This window comes from Phyllobates terribilis, unplaced genomic scaffold, assembly GCF_046119375.1.
Source record: "Phyllobates terribilis strain yellow unplaced genomic scaffold, ASM4611937v1 Scaffold_304__1_contigs__length_2301189, whole genome shotgun sequence".
NCBI lineage: Eukaryota > Metazoa > Chordata > Amphibia > Anura > Dendrobatidae > Phyllobates > Phyllobates terribilis.
In genome coordinates, this window is record NW_027363064.1 from 1,070,358 (window position 1) to 1,095,239 (window position 24,882).

The following is a 24,882-nucleotide window of genomic DNA, read 5'->3' on the forward strand; positions in this document are numbered from 1 at the left end:
CAAAGAGTTCTGCCACCAGCAGCTGGTCCAATTTCAAAAAGGAAAAAGAGCGCAGCTCACGGCGCGTGCGGTGGGAGAAATTAGAGGCCCAGAATATGCAGGAAAAGACCCGGGCCTGCCAGGCCAACAAAGCCACCCACGGTCCCAAGGAAGAAGGGACCGTAGTTAAATTCAATTTGGATGCCGGGTGGGGATTCATCCGGGACCCATACACAGACATTGATCTGTTCGTCAACAGGAGGGACGTGGAGTCCCACCTAATAGCAGGTCACCCTGATAGGGACCTCTACCCCGGAGACATCGTGACCTATACCCATCACAAAGGAGTCAGAGGCTGGTATGCCTTAAATGTCCACAAGGTAGTAGAAGAGCACGGCTTCTACCAGTATGAAGCTGAAGACCCGGCTGGGTCAGCTTGTGATGAACTAGAGCCTCCCTGGAGGGAGCAATACTACTAAGGACTGCCAGTAGTAATCAGTACCCGTACAGCAGCATAGACGCTGCAGGTTCACCGTTTGTGTTTTTACTAGGTTGTTTAGTTACCCGTAAAGGGTCCAGAGACTAACTGGCTGAGGACTGGGAGCAGCCGCTTCTTGTAAATAGTTGCACCTCTTGAGGTGCCCCTTATTGGTTTTATAAGAACTACAACGAGTGACCTCAGAACAAAAACCCGTTGTAGGTGACCGAAGACGAGGTCCAGCATCTGGATCGTCTAAGCCCTGCAGCCACCCCAGGGCCTCCGTTGAGGGTTTGGAATGGGTCCGTCATATTCATGTTTGCAAGTTTGTACTTTATCGAAAAATGGACACCTGGTTGCAGTCATTACTGTGACCGGTTGACCAAAAGTTTTACTTGAAAATGTGTTGATATGAAGAATGTTTATATTAAAAATGTCTTATATGTGTGAAGAAATATTTTATAAGTGTGAAGAGAAATGTCCTTTAAAAAGTATCCATAATGTTATATAATGTGATGCATCCAAAAATTTGCATGTCCTAATTTACCTTGTCTTTTGCTCTGTTCCAGCCCGTGGATGTGCTGTGTTTTACCAGGGGGGTGTGTGGCGCCCCTGAGGGTTCGGTCGCCACAGAGGTATTGCATCTCACCCAGAGGTGTGGTATCTCACTCCCATGTAAGGAAAGAGTACAGCTCAGGACCCTAACACCAGCATTCACTACACCACATTTCCGGGGGACAGGGCGAGATTGCTCCTACAGGAGAGCACAGTCCCTGGTCCCTGGCTGGAGTGGGGGGAACCACCTAGAGAGGGGGAACTATGTAGTGGATGGGGTGGAGGACATAGATACTGGGAGCACATGTGTAGGAGGTATAAAAGTAAGGAACCATCTTGGTTCAGACAGAAGAGCAGGTGGAGTTCCAGTCAGACAGACTGAGGAGAAGTCAGGGAGCAGAGGCTCTGTATGAGCTCTGCTCCAAAGGCGGGCCAAGTCAGGAGGCCTGAGCCTGAGAGAGAGGAGAGGGAGCAGGACGGCTCCAGGAATGAGGAGTGAAGGGACCCTAGGGGTACGGGCCGTGCAGCAAGCCACCCGTACCAGGAGGTAGAGGGGTCAGGCTAGAACAGGGAACCGGGTCCTTCAACTAGTAGAGAAACAGCAAATGCTTAACTAGGAACCGGAGGCTGCAGCATTTCAAGTACTGCAGACCACAAGTCCACACCAGTACACTAAGAAGGTATCAGCACAGGACCCAGGGGACAGAACACACGTCGCCCGCCAAGGCCCGAGGGTACCGGATAGAAGTGGCGCTGGGTGTGAGGTGCAGGAAGAGGCCAGAGGAAGGTACACAGAACGGGGTCCTGATAAGTGCTCTGGAAATACCTGAGGGTGGACTGAACCCCTCACTGAGTACGCACAGCACGACGGGGGAAGATTGCTTGGTACCTGTAATCTGAACTACAACAACAGTGAGTAAAGACCCTGGGACTGCACTATCCTGTCTCTGTGTTCCTTGCGGCGCCAGCACTCATAGCACTAGAACGCCCTGCACAATCACCACCATCATCCAAGCACGCTGCCCTGAAGCTACACTCCTCCTGTGGGGAGTCACATCACCTTGCTGCACATACCACCAGCTTCAGCGGACTGCTCCGCAGTGGCGGTTACCAATGACCGCAATCCACAGGTGGCTTAGTCGGACATTAACATTTGTACATATAGACTACCCCTTTGGTTTGACCGCCCTGGGTCACGGACCGGGTCACCACCACGGTGACTACAACCCCCAGCATCTACAAGGCCCGGCTCCGGGTATCCCCATGGCTCAGGGGGCGCGTCATCATGGCCAGGTATTTTTGACAAGGAAGGAAAAGTTTTCAAAGATGGTCAAGCAATACCTGGCCGACCAAACCAGCTTATTTGTTAATTCCTCTGCGACCTTCAGCTATTGGGTCTCAAAGCTGGACACCTGGCATGAGCTGTCCCTCTATGCCTTGGAGGTGTTGTGCTGCACTGCCGCTAGGGTCTTGTCTCAGCAGATTTTTAGTGCCAAAGGGGGGTCATAACGGACAGGCGCTTTCTCCTGCAACAGAAAGGCTGACTGATAACAATGAACAAAGCATGGATTATACCAGGCTTTTACACACCACCTGATGACAGCAGCATATAAAGTGTTTTTAATGTTCTATATTTGAATGAGGCCTGCCAGTTGTTGCCTTCTAGGGTCTATGGATGACCTTACTTATAATTTGTTCCTGCCTTTGTACTTGTGCAAAGCCTTTATGAATGTAGGAGTACCACAACTACACTTTGTTCACAATATTTGAATGAGGCACTACAGTTGGTGCCTTCAAGAGAGTATGGATAACCCTGCTTGTAATTTTTGGCAGGATTTGCACTTAGTGCATAGCCTTTATGAGTCTAGGAGTACCACTACATGACAATTTGAACAGAATGTGTATGAGACCCTCCTTTATGTCTAATACAGGGTGTATCCGAGTCGATAATTTTTGGCAGTTCGTGCTTCCTTCATAAATTACACTGAAGTTTACTATTTTTTCATAAAAAAAACAATTTTGGTTTACTTAAATTATAATTTTTTTAAAATGCTTTTTAAATTTTGCCTTATATACAAGTTATTATACAGGAAACATATTTCTTAACATTTTTTTTCATCTAAAATGCAATTTATCGTTGATTTGGAATGTTTTATTGTCAGTCCTTAAAGTGGAGTAAAAGTGTGAAACCATTGTTCTCAGCTGTGATCTGGGAGTCAGAGATGCTTCCAGGGGTCTTCCCCATGCTGTTCTCCTTCCATTCAGCACCTTTCTCATCCATTTGCACATTTTCTCTGCCCCCCAGACCTCCTTGTAGGGTCTGCCGGAAAAATGCTCAGATTTCTCATTGACTCCCATTATACTCGTTACTCGAAACGAGCACCCGAGCATTAGGAATTGTTTGGTCCGAGTAAGGAGCATTTTAGTTACTCGTGCATGCGTCCTGCAGTCACCGAACACTGATCAGTGACACAAATCACTAATCGGCACTCGTGCTCGCTGTTTTCCAGTAATTTTTTTTCCTCTAATCCCCAACCTCCACCCTTCCTTTACACCACTTCCGTGCATGCGTCCTGCAGCCGCCGAGCCGCTGATCAGACGCGCATCACTAATTGGAACCAATGCTCACATTTGGCTAGGACTTTTTTCTTTCCTTTCTATTTTTTTTATCCTCTTTTTTCACCAGATCTGTGTATGCGTCCTACAGCCATTGAGCACTGATCGGCATCCGATTATTTATTTTTTTTGTGTGTGATAAAACAATTAAAAAAAATGAGAGTAATTAATAGGACTAGAATAGGGACAGTAAAAATATACATGGTGTGGTAGCCTTTTTATACATGGTGTGGTAGGTCGACTTGCTCGGCTGCTTCCGGAAGTAGACTCAGGAACCAGGTTTTCTCTGCAGGCTTTATTATATGGCATAATGCTGTCACATCAGGTATTAGTGCAATACAGAGGGAAAAGGGAAAGGGAGCCCAGACACTAGGGAAAGGGGGAAGTGGAGACCTCCTAGTCTAGTCTAGCATCACTGTTTCTCAACTACCGCCCCTATATTGACTCTTCAGCAATCGCTGCACGCGTGCCTCGCCCTACTTTCCCTCATGTATGGCTACGGCTAGGGATGGAAAGAGATGAGCACTAGTCAACCGCCACTAAACACTATAGACAACAAGGGAAGACAAAACGGGGAAATTGCTTAGCTTTAGATCAGTTCAAATATACACACGGCCTCAAGCTCCAGAAAGGACTAAGTGCTGCTCCTGATAAGCCTCACAAGTGGAAATGAATATAGCCGGCGACTCCCTCTCAGACACACCAGGTATATATATGACACGCCCCCTGGGCCGCGCGCGTGTGGGGAAACCCGGAACCGGACTCATTGCGGATGCTGGGGGTTGTAGTCTTCGTGCGGCGGGGACCCGGTCCCGTGGCTCAGGGTGGTCAACTCAAATGGCAGTCTATTTGTGTGGTTTTTATGATATTAAATGTCCGACTACGCCACCCGTGGATTGCGGTCAGGATGAACCGCCGCTGCAGGGCAGACCGCTGAGGCTGGTGTTGTAAGTGCAGCAGAGTATAGTACAACTCCCCACGGGAGGAGTGTAGTCTCAGGGCAGTGTATGCGGAGGATGGGAGTGATGGTGCAGGAGTAGCAGTGACGACACAGAGTCAGTGATGCAGTCCAGGGTCTTTACTCACAGTTCTTATTATCCAGACCACTTCTGCAGGTAACGGCTGCCTACGTCGTACTGTGCTCACCAGCCTCTGCTCCCACCTCCTGCTCCCTCTTCTTCTCTCACTGAACTGTCTTCTCTTTTAGTGCTTGCTGGGCCTCACAGGCTAGGCCCGCCTCCGGAGCAGAGCTCCACAGAGGCCCTGCTCTGTCACTTCCTCTCTCAGACTGAACACTGATCTAAGATGGTGCCCACCTTTTATACCTCCCTCTAGGTGCACCCAGGAACTACCTCCTCCCTGCTCCTGCACTACAGGGTTCCCACTTCCTCGGTGTTCCCTCCCCCCACTCCAGCCAGGGACAGTGATTGTCGTGCTCTACTTGGAGCATATCGGTCGCCCTGCCCACCGGAAATCTGGTGTAAAGCATGCAGGTGTCAGGGTCCTGATCCACACTGCATCCATACCTGAGAGTGAGATATCGCACATCTGGCTGAGATGCAATACCTCTGTAGCAACCGAGCCCTCGGGGTGCTACATATACACCCAGGCCAGAGAGCTAATTAGCAAGAGAGAGGTAGCCACTTGGTCCTAAAGACAGCTTCTTATCTACAATCTTATCTTATCTGTAATGCCAAACGTAGAGATCTCCTGCAACCCACTGCAGGGCGACTGTTTGTCACCTTTGACACACTTGCGATAGTAGCCCCCCCTCTACGAGTGGCCTCAGGACCGGGTTTCTCAGGAAAAGAGGTGTGGAATGAGCTAACCAATCTGGGAACATTCACCTCTGACGCTGAAACTCACATCCTCTCCTCTGGACTATGGCCTTTTCAGTGCACCAAGTATTGTAAAGAACAACATTTGAGATGAGAATCTACAATCCTCAAAATCTGGAACTCCAGATTACCATCAACCAGTACTGGGGGCGGTGGTAGACTTGAGGGTTCAAGAGGTTCCACATACCTTTTGAGTAAGGATATGTGGAACACATTGTGGACCTTTAAGGGCCTGAGGAAGTTCAAGATGAAATGCTGCTGAGTTAATGACGGTGGTTATTTTATAGGGCTTATTAGCCTAGGTCCCAGCTTCCAAGAAGGAACTTTTAATCTTATATTCGTGGTAGACAACCACACAAAATCATTCACATTCAGGTCCAGACCTGGCAAGCTTTTTCTGTCGGCCATACGTTTATACCTGTTTCACATGGTCTTTAAGTTTCAAAGAACACCCTGCCATATGGAGGAGAGCAATGATGTAAACCGTTCCTCCTCAGAAACTCATGAAGCTCTTCCCCCACTGAAGGTACCAAACTGTGGATGATAACCATATGTACCGAAGAACGGTGACCTGCCAGTGGATTCTTGACGATGATTATTGATGGCAAATTCTGCTGGCGGTAAGTAGGATGTCCAATCCTCCTGATTTTCGGAAACGAAACACCTGAGGTATGTCTCCAAGTTCTGATTGACACGCTCGGTCTGACCATTCGACTGAGGGTAGAAGGCAGATGAAAAGGACTGCTGCACCCCCGGTCGAGAACAGAATGCCTTCCAGAACTTGGAAACAAACTGGGTCCCCTGATCAGACACCACATCAGAGAGAACCCCGTGAAGCTTCACAATATAATTTATGAACACCTGAGCAAGTGTCTTGGCATTGGGAAGTGCAGGTAATGCGACAAAGTGAACCATTTTACTGAACCTATCTACTACCACCAAAACCACCGTTTCACCTGCAGAAACCGGTAGGTCAGTAATAAAATGCATGGACAAGTGTGTCCATGACCTACTAGGGATAAGTAGCGGAAGAAGAGTACCAGACGGAGGGGTAAACGAAACCTTAGAACGCGCGCAAATACTACAAGCAGCTAAGTGTTCAATTGGATCCCGATGCAACCCCAGCCACCAAAAACGATGAGAGAGGAGGTCCGCAGTTGCCTTACCACCTGGATGCTCAGCAAGCACAGAGTTATGATGTTCCTTGATTACTTTGCGGCGCAGGTCAGATGGTACAAATAACTTTCCTGAAGGGCAGAAGGCAGGGGCGTCCCCCTGAGCCTCCAACACCTCACCGTCCAGTTCAGGATAAAGAGCGAAAATGACTACCCCTTTCTGTAATATCAGGGCAGGGTTCTCATGGTCACCACCACCAGGGAAGCTCCGGGACAAAGCATCAGCCTTGACATTTTTGACCCCTGGACGAAGAGTGACAACAAAATTGAACCCAGGGTTGAGACATTTAGCTGACTGGAGATATGACGGGTTCTTATGGTCAGTAATAACAGTAATAGGATGGACAGCCTCCTCCAACTAATGTCGACATTACTTGAACGCCAATTTGATCGCCAAAAGTTCCCTATTACCCATGTCCTAATTTCTCTCTGCTGAAGACAATTTTTTAGAAAAGAAGGCGCATGGATGCCATTTACCAGGGGATGAACCCTGAGACAACACAGCCCCAACCCCAACATCAGAAGCATCAACCTCCACATTAAAGGGTTGAGAAACATCGGGTTGACTGAGTATACATGCAGTGGCAAAATGGTTCTTTAAGGAAGAAAAAGCCTGGAGGGAAGAATCAGGAAGAGGGTTTGGATCATGGATGGTAATTTGATGTAATTCCCGGAAATCTAAACAGGGACGTAGACCGCCATCTTTTTTCTTCACAAAGAAGAACCCTGCCGCCACTAGCGAAGATGAGGGTCTGATATATCCCTTCTCCAGACAAAGGAAAAAAAATTACAGCTTTTTTTTTTTTTCTTTTCAAAACGTGCTCGGCCGGCTATAATGTCACGCCAGGAGTTAGTGCAACACAAAGGGAAAAGGGAAAGGAGGAAGTAGAGACCTCCTAGTATGGTCTAACGTCACCCTGTCTTAACTACCGTACCTATATTGCCTCTTCAGCAATCACCGTATGCGTGCCTCGCCCTACTTTCCCTGGCGTATGGCTACGGCTAGGGATGGAAGGAGATGAGAACTAGTCAACCTCCACTAAACACTATAGACAACAAGAGAAGACAAAACAGGGGAAAATTGCTTAGCTTTAGATGATTTCAAATATACACATGGCCTCAAGCTCCAGAAAGGATGAAGTGCTGCTCCTGATAAGCCTCACAAGTAGAAATGAATATAGCCGGCGACTCCCTCTCAGACACACCAGGTATATATACACCCAGGCCAGAGAGCTAATTAGCAAGAGAGAGGTAGCTACTTGGTCCTAAAGACAGCCTCTTATCTAAGAAGCTGTCTGCAATGCCAAACGTAGATGTCTCCTGCAACCCACTGTAGGGCGACTGTCTGTCACCTCTGTGACAAAAGCTCTGCAACTTCAGCAAAGATAAACACAGCCTTACTAGCAAAACAACATAACAAAAGATAAACAATAGCACAGTCCATATGTGTATGTGCCATTCACCCACACAGGTTATGTCCACCCTTCAGCTCTGTCCTGAGCTATGGCTGTCCAGCCTGGAGACCTTGCCTCTCCAAACACAACACAAAGAAAAAAAAACAGGACTGAACATTTAAAGCTTGCTCAGCCACACCCTGAGGAGGAGATATGGGGAATGACTTCCCTCCCATCTCTACATCATTCCCATAAAACCACACCCTTTAAAAGAGGTAACCCACAGCATATAACATGCTGGCAGAGATTCAGTAGGTCTCAGTTCACACAGGAGAGAATCCTGAGTGACGCATACCTCCCCTCGCATATAATACCAGTGACTCTGTCACATATTCCCCCCCTCTGCCAAAAGCTGGGGGGCACCTTCAGTCACCCAGCAGGGAATTCTGGAGAGGGCAGTAGCATTAGCGTGTAACTTCCCAGGTCTATGCTCCATGTGAAAATTAAAGTCTTTGAGACCTAAGAACCACCTAGTTGCTCAGGCATTCTTACCCTTCTTTTCCCTCAACCATCTCAAAGGGGCATAGTCTGACACCAATTTAAACTTTTGGCCAAGTAGGTAATATCTTAGCGTGTGTATGGCTGATTTTATGGCTAAGCATTCTTTCTTCACAATGGCATAATTTTTCTCACAGGATGAGAGCTTCCGGCTCATATACAGGATGGGATGCTCTTCCCCATTTATCTCCTGTGACGGCACGGCTCCTAGGCCAACTTCTGAGTCATCTGTCTGGAGCACAAACTCTTTAGTAAAGTCTGGTGCAACCAGGACCGGCTGCTTACAGAGTGCCAGCTTCAGCTGTTGGAACGTCATCTCGGTTTCAACCGTCCATTTCGCCCTCGTTGATTTTGTGCCTTTCAGAAGGTCCGTCAGTGGTGCGGCAATCATAGAAAAATTTGGGATAAACCGCCGGTAATATCCCACGATTCCAAGAAACGCTCTCACCTGCTTCTTGGAGAGCGGTTGCAGCCAGTTCTGAATTGCCTCGTTCTTATTGACCTGTGGCTTAATTTCGCCTCTCCCAACTACGTAGCTTAAGTACTTGGCCTCCTTTTTTTGTTATTTTCTGTAAAGTAGTTAAAAATTATATACATTTCTCTTCATGTTTTGAATTAGAAAACAGTGTGTAATGTTCCCAATGCTGGAAATAAAAACTAGTAGAAAGATTTTGTGCTTAACTCATGTTTTTGGACACACTGCTATTGTTTTGAACACTACTGTATTAAAACGAAATCTGTGTTCTAAAAGCCAAGTAGCGCTCCTTCCTATCCAACCCCTGCTGTGTGCTCAAACATTAGTGTACAACCACATATGGGGTATCACTGTGATCGGTAAAAATTGCATAACAGATTATGGGGTCCATTTTCTCCTATTAACGCTTGTGTAAATTATAAATTTGGTGCTAAAACAGTATTTTAGTATAAAAAAATAATTTTTTGTTCTCACGTCTGGAAGTTATAAAGTTTTGTGAATCACCTGTAAGTTAAAAATACTCAATACATCCCTAGATAAATTCCTTGAGGGGACTAGTTTCCAAAATTGGGTCCCTTGTGGTGGCTTCTGCTGTTTTCGCATGTCAGGGGCTTTCCAAATGCGACATGGCCTTCACAATATATTCCAGACCAATAGCTCTCTTTCCTTTCCTAGTCCTGCCATGTGCCCAAATAGAAGTTTTTGATCATCGCGTTATTTTTTAACCTATTGTCCATTGTGAAAATAATCAATTTGGGGCTAAAACGTCATTTTTGTGAAATAAATGACAATTTTCAATATGACGACCTAATGTTAACAAATTATGTGTAGTACCTGTGGTTTACAAATGCTCACTATACATAACCCTGGATAAAATCCTTGAGGGGGGTAGTTTTCAAAATGGGGTAACTTGAGGGGGGATTTCCACTGCTTAGGCACATCAGGGGCTCTCCAAACGCGACATGACACCCGCAGACCATTCCATCAAAGTCTGCTTTCCAAAACGTCACTCCTTCCTTTCCGAACCCTGCCATGTGCCCAAACAATAGTTTTCCCCTACATATGGGATATCGGCGTACTCAGGAGCAATTGCACAACAAATTTTTGGGTCCATTTTCTCCCATTACCCTTGTGGGAAAAAAATTTGGGGCTAAAAGTATATTTTTGTGGTAAAAAATAGATTTTTTTTTATTTTCACGGCTCTGCGTTATAAACTTTTGTGAAGCACCTGGGCGTTCAAGGTGCTCACCAGGCATCTACATGCATTCCTTGAGAGGTCTAGTTTCCAAAATCGTGTCACTTGTAGGGGTTTTCACTGTTTAGGCACATATGGGGCTCTCCAAACGACATGGCGTCTGCTCTCGATTCCAGCTATTTTTGCATTCAAAAAGACATTATGCTCCTTCCCTTCCGAACCCTGCCGTGCGCCCAATCAGTAGTTTTATCCCACATATAGGGTATTGGCATACTCAGGACCAATTACACAACAATTTTTGGTGTCCATTTCTCCTGTTACCCTTGTGAAAATAAAAAAAATGGGGCTAAAGTAAAATTTTTGTGGAAAAAATGTTTATTTTTTCCTTGCCATTGCTTTAGTTCCTGTGAAGCACCTGAAAGGTTAATAAACTTCTTGAATGTGGTTTTGAGGAATTAAGGGGTGCAATTTTTAGAATAGTATCCCTTTTGGATATTTTGTGTCATATATGCCCCCCAAAGTCAATTCAAATGTGATGTGGTCCCTAAAAAAAATATTTAGTAAATTTTGTTGTAAAAATGAGAAATCACTGGTCAAATCTTGACCCTTATAACTTCCTAACAGAAAAAATGATGTTTCAAAGAGGACGCAGATGTATAGTAAGCATGTGGGAAATGTTATTTATTAACTATTTTGTGCGACATGACACTCTGATTTAAGGGCGTAAGAACTAAAAGGTTGAAAATTGTGAAATTTTAAAAATTTTCGCCAAATTTCCGATATTTTCACAAATAAATGAAAGTCATATTGAAAAAATGTTACCACTATTATGAAGTACAATATGTCATGAAAAAAACAGTCTCAAAATCAGTGGGATCCGTTGAAGCGTTAAAGAGTTATTACCACATAAATTGACATTGGTCAAACTTCAAAAATTTGGGCAGGTCATTAAGGTCAAAATTGGCTTGGTCACTAAGGAGTTAAGGAAGATTTGGCGGTATGAAACATGTTGTTGTTTTGCTTTAATAATAATAATAATCTTTATTCATATAGCGCCAACATATTCCTCAGCGCTTTACAATTCAGGTCCATATACAACAGTCATAAGTAACATAGCTAAAGATAATACAATAATTACAGCAAAACTAATGAGGACCCTGCTGGTAAGAGCTTACAATCTATAATGAGGTGGGGGGACACAAAGTGCAGGGGCTTATTTACAATGATGGTCCGCCATCTTGAGGGGATGAGGGAGAGATAAAGGCTGCAGGAGCTGTCACCAGCCAGGATTTGTAGGGGTTTTGGGTGCGGTGGAGTGACTTATGTTTGGAGAAATAATGAATGGGCTATAAATATATAAAAGGACTTTGATTAAGGAGCGTGATAGGCCGCCCTAAACAGATGTGGTTTTAGGGAGCACCTATCTTCGAGGAGTTAAGACTAAATCAGGGCCGGCGTCAGCACCCGGCGCACCCGGGCAAATGTCGGGGCCCTGAGCAGGCAGAGGGGCCCACTGGCGGTCACGCACCCCGCTGGGCTATGGGCGGAGGAGAGCGGTGTCAGCGCCCGCCCTTCTCCGCCGCTTGCTCAGGGCCCCGGCAGCTGGATACTTACCTCTCCCCGTGCCTCCGCAGATCCGCTGTCTTCCTGCTCTGCGCTCCCTGTGACGTCTCAGGTCAGAGGGCGCAGTGACACCTTTACACCGCGCCCTCCCCTGAGCCGTCACAGGGAGCGCTGAGCGGGAAGACGCCGACAACGCTGGAGTCCGGACCCGAGCAGCGGCAGCAGGTGAGAAGGGAGGTGAGTATTTGATTTTTTTTTTTTATGTATGGAGGCATGGGGCATTATAAAGAGGGGGGGGGGGATTCCTGCATGGGGCATTATAAAGAGGAGGGGTGACAGCCTGCATGGGGCATTATAAAGAGGGGGGGGGATTCCTGCAGGGGGCATTATAAAGAGGAGTGGTGACAGCCTGCATGGGGCATTATAAGGTGGGGAACAGCCTGCATGGGGCATTATAAAGAGGGGGGGGACATCCTGCATGGGGCATTATAAAGAGGAGGGGTGACAGCCTGCATGGGGCATTATAAGGTGGGGAACAGCCTGCATGGGGCATTATAAAGGGGGGGGCAGCCTGTATGGGGCATTATGTGGGGGGGTAACAGCCTGCATGGAGCATTAAAAGGGGGGGGCTGTATGGGGCATTATGTGGGGGGGAACAGCCTGCATGGAGCATTATAAGGGGGGGCAACCTGTATGGGGCATTATGTGGGGGGTAACAGCCTGCATGCAGCATTATATGGGGGCCAGTATCCTGTATGGAGCGTTATAAGGGGACCGGTATCCTGTATGGAGCGTTATATGGGGGCCAGTATCCTGTATGGAGTTTTATAAGGGGACCAGTATCCTGTATGGAGCGTTATATGGGGGCCAGTATTCTGTATGGAGCCTTATATGGGGGCCAGTATTCCGTATGGAGCCTTATATGGAAGCCAGTATTCCGCATGGAGCCTTATATGGGGGCCAGTATTCCGCATGGAGCCTTATATGGGGGTCAGTATTCCGCATGGAGCCTTATATGGGGGCCAGTATTCCGCATGGAGCCTTATATGGGGGTCAGTATTCCGCATGGAGCCTTATATGGGGGTCAGTATTCCGCATGGAGCCTTATATGGGGGCCAGTATTCCGCATGGAGCCTTATATGGGGGTCAGTATTCCGCATGGAGCCTTATATGGGGGTCAGTATTCCGCATGGAGCCTTATATGGGGGCCAGTATTCCGTATGGGGCCTTATATGGGGGTCAGTATTCCGCATGGAGCCTTATATGGGGGTCAGTATTCCGCATGGAGCCTTATATGGGGGCCAGTATTCCGCCTGGAGCCTTATATGGGGGTCAGTATTCCGCATGGAGCCTTATATGGGGGTCAGTATTCCGCATGGAGCCTTATATGGGGGTCAGTATTCCGTATGGGGCCTTATATGGGGGCCAGTATTCTGTATGGGGCCTTATATGGGGGCCAGTATTCCGTATGGAGCCTTATATGGGGGCCACTATTCTGTGTGGAGCGATTCACCGGTTTCTGAGCTATTGTGGAATTTATAATAGATATCACTCATGTAATGTAAGAAGTGAAATCTTTGCATTGTACTAATATATATATATATATATTTCTCCGCCATGTCTCTGCATCATGAATCGTGGTATGTGTTAAAGGGGCCCACTGAGACTCTTTCGCCCGGGGCCCAGAAAAACCTGGAGCCGGCCCTGGACTAAATGAACAGGTCACCAGCCAATATCTGTACATATGTACAGATATTAAGTGCTGGGGGCAAAACTTAGATTAGTGACATGACTTGATAGTCTTGCTAAAAATTATCTGTTTTTAGTGAACACTTAAATCCATAGACAGTAGGAATGAACCTGATGCACTCCTGAGAACTGGTGCAGCACAGAAAAAGTCATGGACGTGAGAGTGGGAGGTCCTGATTATGGAGGATATTAGTCTTGGCTCATTGGAGTGTAGATATGGTAGTAGACTGACATATGGGAGGAGTTGTAGAACAGTGCAGCACTGTGGAGAGCTTTGTGGGAGAGTGCAATGACTGGTACTGTGGAGGCGCCGGTGTAGCTGCTGGACAGAAATATGAGCCTGGCTGCTGCATTCAGAATAATGACAAATGCAGTTAGTGTTAAGAAGCACAATTAGTGAGTTACAATTAGTTGTGAACTCAAGATGAAAAAAAATCAGAGCAACAGTAACAGCTTTTATTTTAATTTTTTTATTATTAATAATAGGATAGAAGGTTAAGACATGAACAAAACCATGAATATTATTAATAGATGAAATCATAGTCATGAACACAGCTGGGGTCAGATACCAGGTGATCAGTAAAAGCCAAGTCAGGCGAGTAGTATGAATACCGCGGAGCCTGATGATAGAGGCAAAACATATCCGGGTAAAGATGTTCCAGTGAGAAGGCCACAGGAAGCTGGTGAAGGTCCTTCTATACAGGTTCAGCAGTGATGGTGGATCTGCTGCATTTCTGGGCGCTAGATGCGGAGGTTTTCAGTCTTTTAGATGATGCTGGGGGAACAGTGACAACATGCACATATCCGAGCAGCCCTGGACAATCCACGCCGGCAGGATGATAAGATCCGGCGGAGGAGGGAACCTATGAGAAGAGAAATAAATATAATGTAAGTAATGGGACTCCGTATTACATGATACCACTGCGTGGACACTGCGGCCAAACGGCAGAGGAATCTTATCATACAGAGGTCAGGGATCATTGTCAGCCATCATACATGTGACAATCCCATCACTGACAGATGACATCTGCTCCACATGAATTATTCTCACTGACATCACACAACATAGAGCTGATTCTCACACTTACCTCGTCTCCTTCCTCTCTTTTCTTCATTTTCTGAGTTTTGTTCCTGTGTACTCAGATTTTTTTCAGATTTCCTTTCTTTCTGAGCTGGAAATTCTGATCAGAAAGTAAAAAAAACCCTCAGTAACAATATATTCTTATAGGATCTGCTTTGTATTTATAATGTAAGTAAAGGAGCTGATTCTCACACTTACCTCGTCTCTTTTGCCTCTTTTCTTTATTTTCTGAGTTTTGTTGCTCTCTAAGCAAATACAGCGAAGATTTTCTTTTCTCGAGAGCTGGAATTTCTGATCAGAAAGTAGAAAAAAAAAACAGTAACAATATATTCTTATAAGATCTGCTTTGTGTCTATAATGTAAGTAAAGGGACGACTTATTACTTGATACTACTGTGCGGTCACTGTGGCTGAACGACAGAGGAATCTTATTCATAAAGAGGTCAGGGATCATTGTTAGCCATCATATATGTGATGGTCCGTACTGGACATCTAGTGTCTCCCGGAAGTCTGTGTTACTGTTTTGGTTCAGCAGTCCGAACAAAGCTTGTTGAAAGGATGCAGCACAGCCAATCAACAAACTTTTCTGGTGTGGGCACTTCAGGCCCCATCACAGCCATGCCAAGTATTGGTATGCCTGTGATTGGCCGGCGCAGTATAAAGGGGACCCCATGTCATTTTTGGGGGTGCACCTCCCTTTAATAATCAGTGAAGGCTATGCAGACAGCCGTGAGCTGATATTAATAGCCTGGGAAGCTTCATGGACATTGGCCTCTTCCCAGAATAATAACACCAGACCCGAGCTGTCTGCTTTCCCTCATCTGGGCATTTTTTTATTTTATTTTTTTAATTATTATCTAAATACATGTACAGTAAGCTACACACACATACTGCACTAAATTATATATCTCACTGACAAATTTCTAACTATGCACAGGCACCGGCTGGTGAATACCGTATTTTTCGGACTATAAGATGCACCTAGGTTTTAGAAGAGTAAAATAGAAAAAAAATGTAAGCAAAAAATGTTGTCATGATGCCCTGTTAAGGGGGAGGGGGTCTGCTTCTGACAATGTGTAATGTACCCTACTTCCGTTAATATCCCCCATCCTGGTATATATGGCCCCCTCCTTCCTGTTATATGTGGCCCTCATCCCCATCCTGATATGCAATGGCACCCCAATCCACCATCCTGGTATGCATGGCTCCCCAATCCCCCATCCTGGTATGCATGGCCCCCTTATCCCTCTTCCTGGTATGTATGGCACCCTTCATCCTGTTATGTATGGCTCCCCCGCACACCCATCCAGGTATGTATGGCACCTTCATCCCTCTTCCTGGTATGTATGGTACCTTCATTCCTCTTGCATCCCTGTATGTATGGTCCCCCTCATCCTTCATCCCTGTATGTATGGACCCCCTCATCCCAGTATATATGGCCCCTTTCATCCCTGTATGTATGGCCCCCCTCATGCCACATCCCTGTATGTATGGCCCCCCTCATGCCTCATCCCTGTATGTATAGCCCCCCTCATCCTTGTATGCATTGCCTCCTCATCACTTATATGCATGGCCCCCTCATCCTTGTATGCATCGCCCCCCCTCATCCTTATATGCATGGCCCCCTTCATCCCTGTATGTATGGCCCCCTCATCCTGGTATGCTTGGCACCCCCTGTTCCCTGTCACGCTGCTCATAAAAAAAATAAACAATCATACTCACCTCCTCTCTCCTCCAGCGCTGTGTTCCCCGAACATCCACGGGTCTGCACATCCCTAATAACAACTGCTCCACATGAATTATTCTCACTGAATGACATCACACAACATGGAGCTGACTCTCACGCTTACCTCGTCTCTTTTCCCTCTTTTCTTCATTTTCTGAGATTTCTTGCTCTATACTCAGATATATTGAAGATTTTCTTTCCACGTCAGCTGGAATTTCTAATCAGAAAGTAAAAAAAAGCCCTCATTAACAATATATTCTTATAGGATCTGCTTTGTGTCCATAATGTAAGTAAAGGGACGACTTATTACTTGATACCACTGTGCGGTCACTGTGGCTGAACGGCAGAGGAATCTTATTCATAAAGAGGTCAGGGATCATTGTTAGCCATCATATATGTGACGGTCTGTACTGGACATCTAGTGTCTCCCGGAGGTCTGTGTTACTGTTCGGGTTCAACAGTCCGAACAAAGCTTGTTGAAAGGATGCAGCACAGCCAATCAACAAACTTTTCTGGTGTGGGCACTTCAGGCCCCATCACAGCCATGCCAAGTATTGGTATGCCTGTGATTGGCCGGCGCAGTATAAAGGGGACCCCACGTCATTTTTGGGGGTGCCCCCCCTTTTAATAATCAGTGAAGGCTATGCAGACAGCCGTGAGCTGATATTAATAGCCTGGGAAGCTTCATGGACATTGGCCTCTTCCCAGAATAATAACACCAGTCCCGAGCTGTCTGCTTTCCCTCATGTGGGCATTTTTTTATTTTATTTTTTAAATTATTATCTAAATACATGTACAGTAAGCTACACACACACACTGCACTAAATTATATATCTCACTGACAAATTTCTAACTATGCATAGGCACCGGCTGGTGAATACCGTATTTTTCGGACTATAAGACGCACCTAAGTTTTAGAGGAGCAAAATAGAAAAAAAATGTAAGCAAAAAATGTTGTCATGATGCCCTGTTAAGCTGGAGGGGGTCTGCTGCTGACACTGTTATAGGGGTAATGTACCCCACTTCTGTTAATATCCCCCATCCTGGTATATATGGCCCCCTCCTTCCTGTTATATGTGGCCCTCATCCCCATCCTGATATGCAATGGCACCCTAATCCACCATTCTGGTATGCATGGCACCCCAATCCCCCATCCTGGTATGCATGGCCCCCTCATCCCTCTTCCTGGTATGTATGGCACCCTTCATCCTGTTATGTATGGCGCCCCCGCACACCAATCCTGGTATGTATGGCACCTTCAACCCTCTTCCTGGTATGTATGGTACCTTCATTCCTCTTCCTGGTATGTATGGCACTCTTCAGCCCTGTATGTATGGCCCCCCTCATACTTCATCCCTGTATGTATGGACCCCCTCATCCCGGTATGTATGGCCCCCCTTCATCCCTGTATGTATGGCCCCCCCTCATGCCTCATCCCTGTATGTATAGTCCCTCTCATCCTTGTATGCATTGCCCCCCTCATCACTTATATGCATGGCCCCCTCATCCTTGTATGCATCGCCCCCCTCATCCTTATATGCATGGCCCCCTTCATCCCTGTATGTATGGCCCCCTCATCCTGGTATGCTTGGCACCCCCTGATCCCTATCACGCTGCTCATAAAAAAATAAACAATCATACTCACCTCCTCTCTCCTCCAGCGCTGTGTTCCCCTCTGTGCCGGAATATTCACTGCGTGCGTGGGGAGCAGTGACCACTCATTTTCCCTAATAGTTTGCACGTGGTAGCCGCAGCGCGGCTCCTGCTGCGCTCAGCTGTCTGTGTGCCCGCTATTAAAGTCCCATGAATATTCACCACATCCCGTTCGGGTTCGGGATCACGTTAGGGTAACATTCTTGAGCCTGATGGACCCGAACATCCACGGGTCTGCCCATCCCTAATAACAACTGCTCCACATGAATTATTCTCACTGAATGACATCACACAACATGGAGCTGACTCTCACACTTACCTCCTCTCTTTTCCCCCTTTTCTTCATTTTCTGAGATTTCTTGCTCTATACTCAGATATATCGAAGATTTTCTTTCGACGTCAGCTGGAGTTTCTAATCAGAAAGTAAAAAAAAGCCCTCATTAACAATATATTCTTACAGGATCTGCTTTGTATCTTTCCTGTATATAGTAGAATTGTTCTACTCCTGTCCCCTATACATCTGGTAATCTGGAAAAACTTTACAAAATTAGGCAAATAGAGATACAGTATGGGCCTATGGGCAACATAATTGGAATCCATGAAACATGTATAACATAGAAGACCACTAACAAAAATACCATATGAAAGTATTTGAGCCTTGACATCAACATTCTCATTTTTTGTGCTGTAGACATGTACATACCTGACAATGGGGACGAGGGTGGCAAGCTGGTAATAGCATCATCTCTAATAGACACAGGAAAAGATTCTTTCTGCCTGTTTGGAAGAAAATAAACGTGTAAATTACAAGTAAATTCGGTATAGAAGGGGTTGTCTCACTAGATTAACATCAACAATAAGGCCTATTAGGATATATAAGAGTTATGGTAGGGAAGGTTTCCTACTCAAAACTACCTTCTATAAAGCAGAGCGAAAAACCACTACCAAGAATGGCTGGCATGTAGTACTACATCTCTCCTACAGTGTGGGCATCACTAAAAGTGCATGACTGGCTGCAATTATGGGCTGTCACCACCAGAGGTTTCTGAAGCTAAAAGCACAATGACTGCTAATCACGGGCGATGCATGCTGTATTTGTTGTTATGGTATTTATGTCCTATATTTGGGTTTGTGCATATATATTAGTATGAAGCTCCCAGTAATGACCTTAGAATCTACTCACATTTCTGAGATGCTTGTGCTGGATGCCGGGGTACACTCTGGAGGGGACTTGGGATCCTCATTGTTCATCCTCCTAGTAGCGGTGGTACAGAGCTAAATGTGGACAACAAGAAGATATTAAATACTTTTTTTTTACTTTTACAGGTCTTTTTTTACATATTTTAGATTAATTGTTCTCATACTTACTTTAGAAAGCTTTTCAGAAGAAGATGTAAAATTCTGGAAGTTAAAGCTCTCATTGTCCTCCTCATCCTCTGAGACGAGATGTTTGTTTATATCAGAGTGATCTACCAGAGATAAGTAATGAAGTATTATTAGAGATTGTTAGTTTAGCACAGTCACCATTTATCCGTAATATTAATGGGAGCCAATTGTCTCAAATTATGGTAGACGAGACAAATAGCTGCTTTGTCTAGATGACGTCTCCTTCTACTTACTGATAGGGGAGCTTATGTCTACGTCTGACAAAAGCTGAGGAACGTACTCAGGCTTCTGACTTAAAAGGTTGTCAAAGTCTACATCACTCAGGAATGGATGACCTTTGATCTCAAATGCTCCTGCTGTAGAAGACAAAACAAAAGTATTGCGGATATTGTCAGAGACTGCTCCATATCTGAACTGTTTAACTTAATCTGAACTAATGACATAACTGAGCAAACATGAAGGAAATATACTGAAAGTCATATTATGGCGAACTAAAAATGGATGAGCTGATAGAGAAGTGCTGAGTCTCATGGACTTGAGCGATATGTCCTTGGTGTAATAATTATCTGTTACCTGTCCCAAGTCTTTGTGCAGGAATTTTTCTGAGCAGTTTAGTGATGAGGTTCTGAGCAACAAAGGGAGGAACGGGATTACAATCCCAAATTACGCCTCCTGTTATATAGAAAAAGACAGAAAATGAAACCTCTTTATTGGACTGTACGATAAAGCAAAGGAAATAAGTAAAAAAATGTAACCAATCAAAGCTATAATCGGATTATTCTACTTACCTGTGACAACATTTTCATAAATCTCAGTTGGGGAATTTCCATAAAATGGAACCAATCCCACAAGAAATTGATGTAGTATGATCCCCATTGACCACCAATCAACAGGTCTCCCATAGCCTTTTTTCAGGATGACCTCTGGGGCTACATAATATGGGGTGCCACAGACCTGGAAACCAATAGAAGAAAGAGATGAGATTGATGATGCCATTAATATGACAAGTTCTCACCATAAAAACACAATGACAGAAGATAAAATATCAGTGGAAAAGTTCTCTAGGAATGAAGAACGTAGAGAAGAAGCAATAGTGTGATGAGATTTGTAAAGAACAAGCTGGGTTTCTGTAAGTGATGCTGACCTCATGGTCCCGGAACTCTCTGGTGATGTCCTCTGTTAATTGCTTGTAGATGTTGGTTTTTGGTATCATGACACCAACTTTTGAAAGCCCAAAATCGGTAACTTTAATGTGTCCAGCAGATGTTATCAGGAGGCTGCGAAAAAAAAGATGATTTTAGCCTTACAGACTATATGATAATAAATAATAACTTTCCCTCCTTATTATACTACAGGGGCACTTACTTCTCCGGTTTCAGGTCTCTGTGCACCACACCACAGCTGTGCAAGTATTCCACTGCAACAACCACTTCTGCAAAGTACAAGCGGGTCAAGGGGACAGATAAATGACCCCTGGTGTTTAGAAGGGTCTGACAGTTTCCACCTATAGAAAAAAAGGAAATATGACAGGTGAGGGGTTTATAAATCAGATCCCTGTGACGAATAATGAGAAGTCAGCAGATATATTTGGCAGGAGAGAATATATACAGATGTAAAGGATAGTGCACATAATATTAGACAAAAGTAGTGGTAAAATGTGGTCCTTAACTAATTACATAAATACATGTCCCACTCAATATGAGTGGCCCCTCACACATAATTTGGACAACACAGAATGAGGATCCCCACACAGAATAAGGACTCCCACAGCACACCACTCAGTATGAGGACCCCACTCAGTTTAGGGGCATTCACAGTCAGCAACTCAATATAGGAGAATTCACAGTCTCCCATAGCCTCTCGCACAGTATTATGTCTCCCACAGCCCCCAATTCAGTATTATGGCCCTCACCAGTCCCCCACTCAGTATTATGCCCCCCACCAGCCCCATCACTCAGTATTATGGCACCTACCAGCCTCACTATTTCATATTATGGCCCTCACCAGCCATCTAATCAGTATCATGGCCCCCACCAGCCCCACCAATCAGTATTATGGGCCTCACCCGCCCTCCATTCAGTATCATGGCCGCCTCCAGCCCCACCACTTATACAAATCAGTATAGTTGTTCCCACGAGCCGCTTAACTCAATATTATGACTCCCAGCAGCCCCACCACTCAGTATTATGGCTGACACAAGCCTCACTACTCAGTATTATGGCCCCCATCAGCCCCATCACTCATTATTATGGACCTCACCAGCCCCACCACTCAGTATTATGGCCCTCACCAGCCATCTAATCAGTATCATGGCCCCCACCAGCCCCACCAATCAGTATTATGGGCCTCACCAGCCCTCCAATCAGTATCATGGCCTCCACGAGCCCCACCACTTAGTATTATGGCCCTAACCATCCATCCAATCAGTATAATGGCCCCACCACTCAGTATTATGGCCCCCTCCAGCCCCATTACTCAGTTTTATGGCACCCACCAACTCTCAGTATTATGGCCCTCACCAAGCCTCCAATCAGTATCATGCCCCCCCCCCCATCTTCCAAATCAGTATGATGGCCCCCATCAATGCTCCAATTAGTATGATTGGCTACCTTCAGCCCCCTATTCAGTATTATGGTCGCCACCACTCAGTATAATTGTCCCCACTAGCCCCCCAACTCATTATTATGGCTCCCTCCAGCCCCACCACTCAGTATTATGCCCCCCTGAAATCAGCATGATGACCCCCACCAGTGCCCCAAACAGTATGATTGGCTACTGCCAGACACCCATTTAGTATTATGGCCCCTACAAATACTAACATAAAAAGCACTACTCATCTCACCCCATTCCCCAGGCATTCTGGTCAGTGCAGTGTGAGTACTGAGTCGCCACACTACAGGCGTGATGCTATTGCGACTTTTCACCTTCAGTGCACAGAGTCTCAGACTCACCACAGGCTGAATGGTGGATCAGGGAGCTTTTGGCTTCTTGATCCACCATTCTGTTCAGCCATATTCGCATTCTGAGGATGTGGCTATGCTGAAATTTTGATGATAGGAACAGGGATGGGAAACAAAGCAAAGTGGCGCGGGACCCCTCCGACTCATGGGCACCATAGTACCCGTGCACACAGATCAATGAATTTCCAGGTATCTTGGTAATATATAACCTATAGTAAATTCTCTGAGGGGATGTAGCCAACCACTTGGACAAATCCTAATTATATGAGCGGTGATAAGATGTAAGCAGACATGGATTGAATATAATATAATGTACATGTCCTACCTTCTACATACTCCATAACCATACACAGGTGAGATTTAGTTGGAAAGGAGCAGAGCATGGAGACCACAAAGGGACAATCAGCGAATGTTAAGATGTCCCTCTCCAGAAAGGCCAATTCCACTTTTCTTGGAGTATCCAGGTTCTGCTTGGCCATTTTCTTCATTGCAAAGATCTGGTGTGAGTCTTTATGGTGCACTAAGTATACGGCCCTGGAGAAAAGGAGAATCTATGGGTTATAATGAATCCTTATTAATAGTCCATCTATAGAAGTCATTACATGATCTTCTGTACCAATTCTTGAAATCTGTCCGTCACTGGATATTCATTTCAAGAAATTAATAAAATAGCACTTAGATCAACTATGGGCGATCTGCACAATGCCATGTCTGTCTGAGCCCTCACCCATGTCGCATTAGAGACATGGGAGAGAATCTACCCAAATTCTTCTTGGCCAGATTCTCTATATTTGGTCAATAGATACGATTCTGCCCAAGTGACATTTAGTGCAAATTGAAATTCCTCCAATTGCTGTAAGAAGAAATTTGTTATGCTCCTCCCATACCCTATGGCATAATAAAAGGAGGGGATGGAAGTAGTTAAAAAATAATAAAACATGTTATACCCACCTATCCTTGGCTCTCACCTGTCCATCACTGCAGTCCTGCGTCCTCTGTGCCAGTCTTTGGATGTTCTGGCGCCCCCTTCTGGTGCTGAGGCCAGTGATTGGACTCACATTGTCATGGTGGAGGATGTGGGTGCAGATGTCATTGACGTCAGTATCGTGTCAATCCTCACGTGACCGTGTGCAGCCAATCTCTCTTATCAGCTCCATAATGGAGCCGCCCCGAAAAAAAACAAAGTCCGCTGAGGAGGAGAAGGAAGCCCTGGTGGAGGTGCAGCATAAGAACAGGTGAGGGGCGAGGACAGGGGAATGGAATAGATTATTTTAATCTCTTTCCTTAAGGGTATGTGTCCATATGAAGTATTTGGAGCAGAAAGTTTTCCACCAAATCTGCATCCCTAGGCAGGAAAAACTATGCAAAAAAGAGGTGCGTTTTGTCCTGTTTTTACCTGCGTTTTTGTTGCAGATTTTTCCCCACTTATTATTATGTGTGAAATCTGCAGAAAAAATACTGAAAGAAATGACATGATGCAGATGTGCTGCAAATCTGCAAGGAAAAATAAGCATCGTGTGCATAAGATTTCAGGAATCTCCATCACTTTGCTGGCAACATGAAATTCCTCAGGTTTTGTGACAATTCTGAGCAGAAAAAACACAGCAAAAATGCAAAAAATTTGCAATGTGTGCACAGGCCCTTACAGTCTGATTTGTTATAGATCAGTTTGCTCAGCTGTATATAAATGACCTGAATAGTGAGAATTAGAACAGTGATGTGGACTCCGATCATTTCCCTATGATAACGCTGAATGGCAGAGCACAGAGGCAGAAGCATTGTCATAGGGAACCTGAGAAATATGGATTATACCAGCAGAAATCTCACCCAAAAGCTCCGCTGCCGATCAGTCTGGATGTTTGGAAGTCGCTCATATGCGGCTTTCTCGCCGGGATCAATGATTCGATCACACTCTATAAAAAAATAAGAAATGATTTTCAGATAAAAAAGCTGCAAGAAAAAAGCTCCGGATACAAAACCATCTTCCACCTCTGTTATGTCCCAGCTGATTTACACTGATTGTATGTAGGGGGCGATACAAGCAGGACGCCCCGCAGACATGGGGGTAATTTAAGGGGGATACTCCATACACCGGAATCATTGTACCAAGCAATGTGAACTGAGGTCTAAGATGGTAGACATGCAAGAAATAGGAGCATGTTCACACTAGCAAAAAGAAGCAAAACCTACAAAAGACAAAAATATATCTCATACCCTACCATCATTATATATAAATGTAAAGCAAAGTTGCATAATAAATATAGGGTACTTAGTGAACTATTTTTGATCAAAAAAAGTATACAAGCCGTCCCACCAGCGGCAAGGTGACCCTAAATTGGGACGGTACCTATACTGTCTATATTAAAAACCTTACTGTATATCAAAGTTGAAGTAATGCATATAAAAGGGTAGACAAATAGGACCGGGTCCCAACTCTTTTTTTGATCAAAAATAGTTCACTAAGTACCCTATATTTATTATGCAACTTTGCTTTACATTTAT

General features: G+C 45.3%; 1 long non-coding RNA gene across 1 annotated transcript; it reads right to left on the bottom strand.

Moving 5' to 3' along the window:
• Positions 1-16,512: 16,512 nt before the first annotated feature.
• On the bottom strand, positions 16,513-18,798 carry LOC141220804 (uncharacterized). The gene is made up of 3 exons (XR_012288942.1): positions 18,738-18,798; positions 18,354-18,446; positions 16,513-16,598 (listed from the first exon to the last, which is right to left on the bottom strand). It is a non-coding gene; the product is annotated as an uncharacterized lncRNA (long non-coding RNA).
• Positions 18,799-24,882: the final 6,084 nt, after the last annotated feature.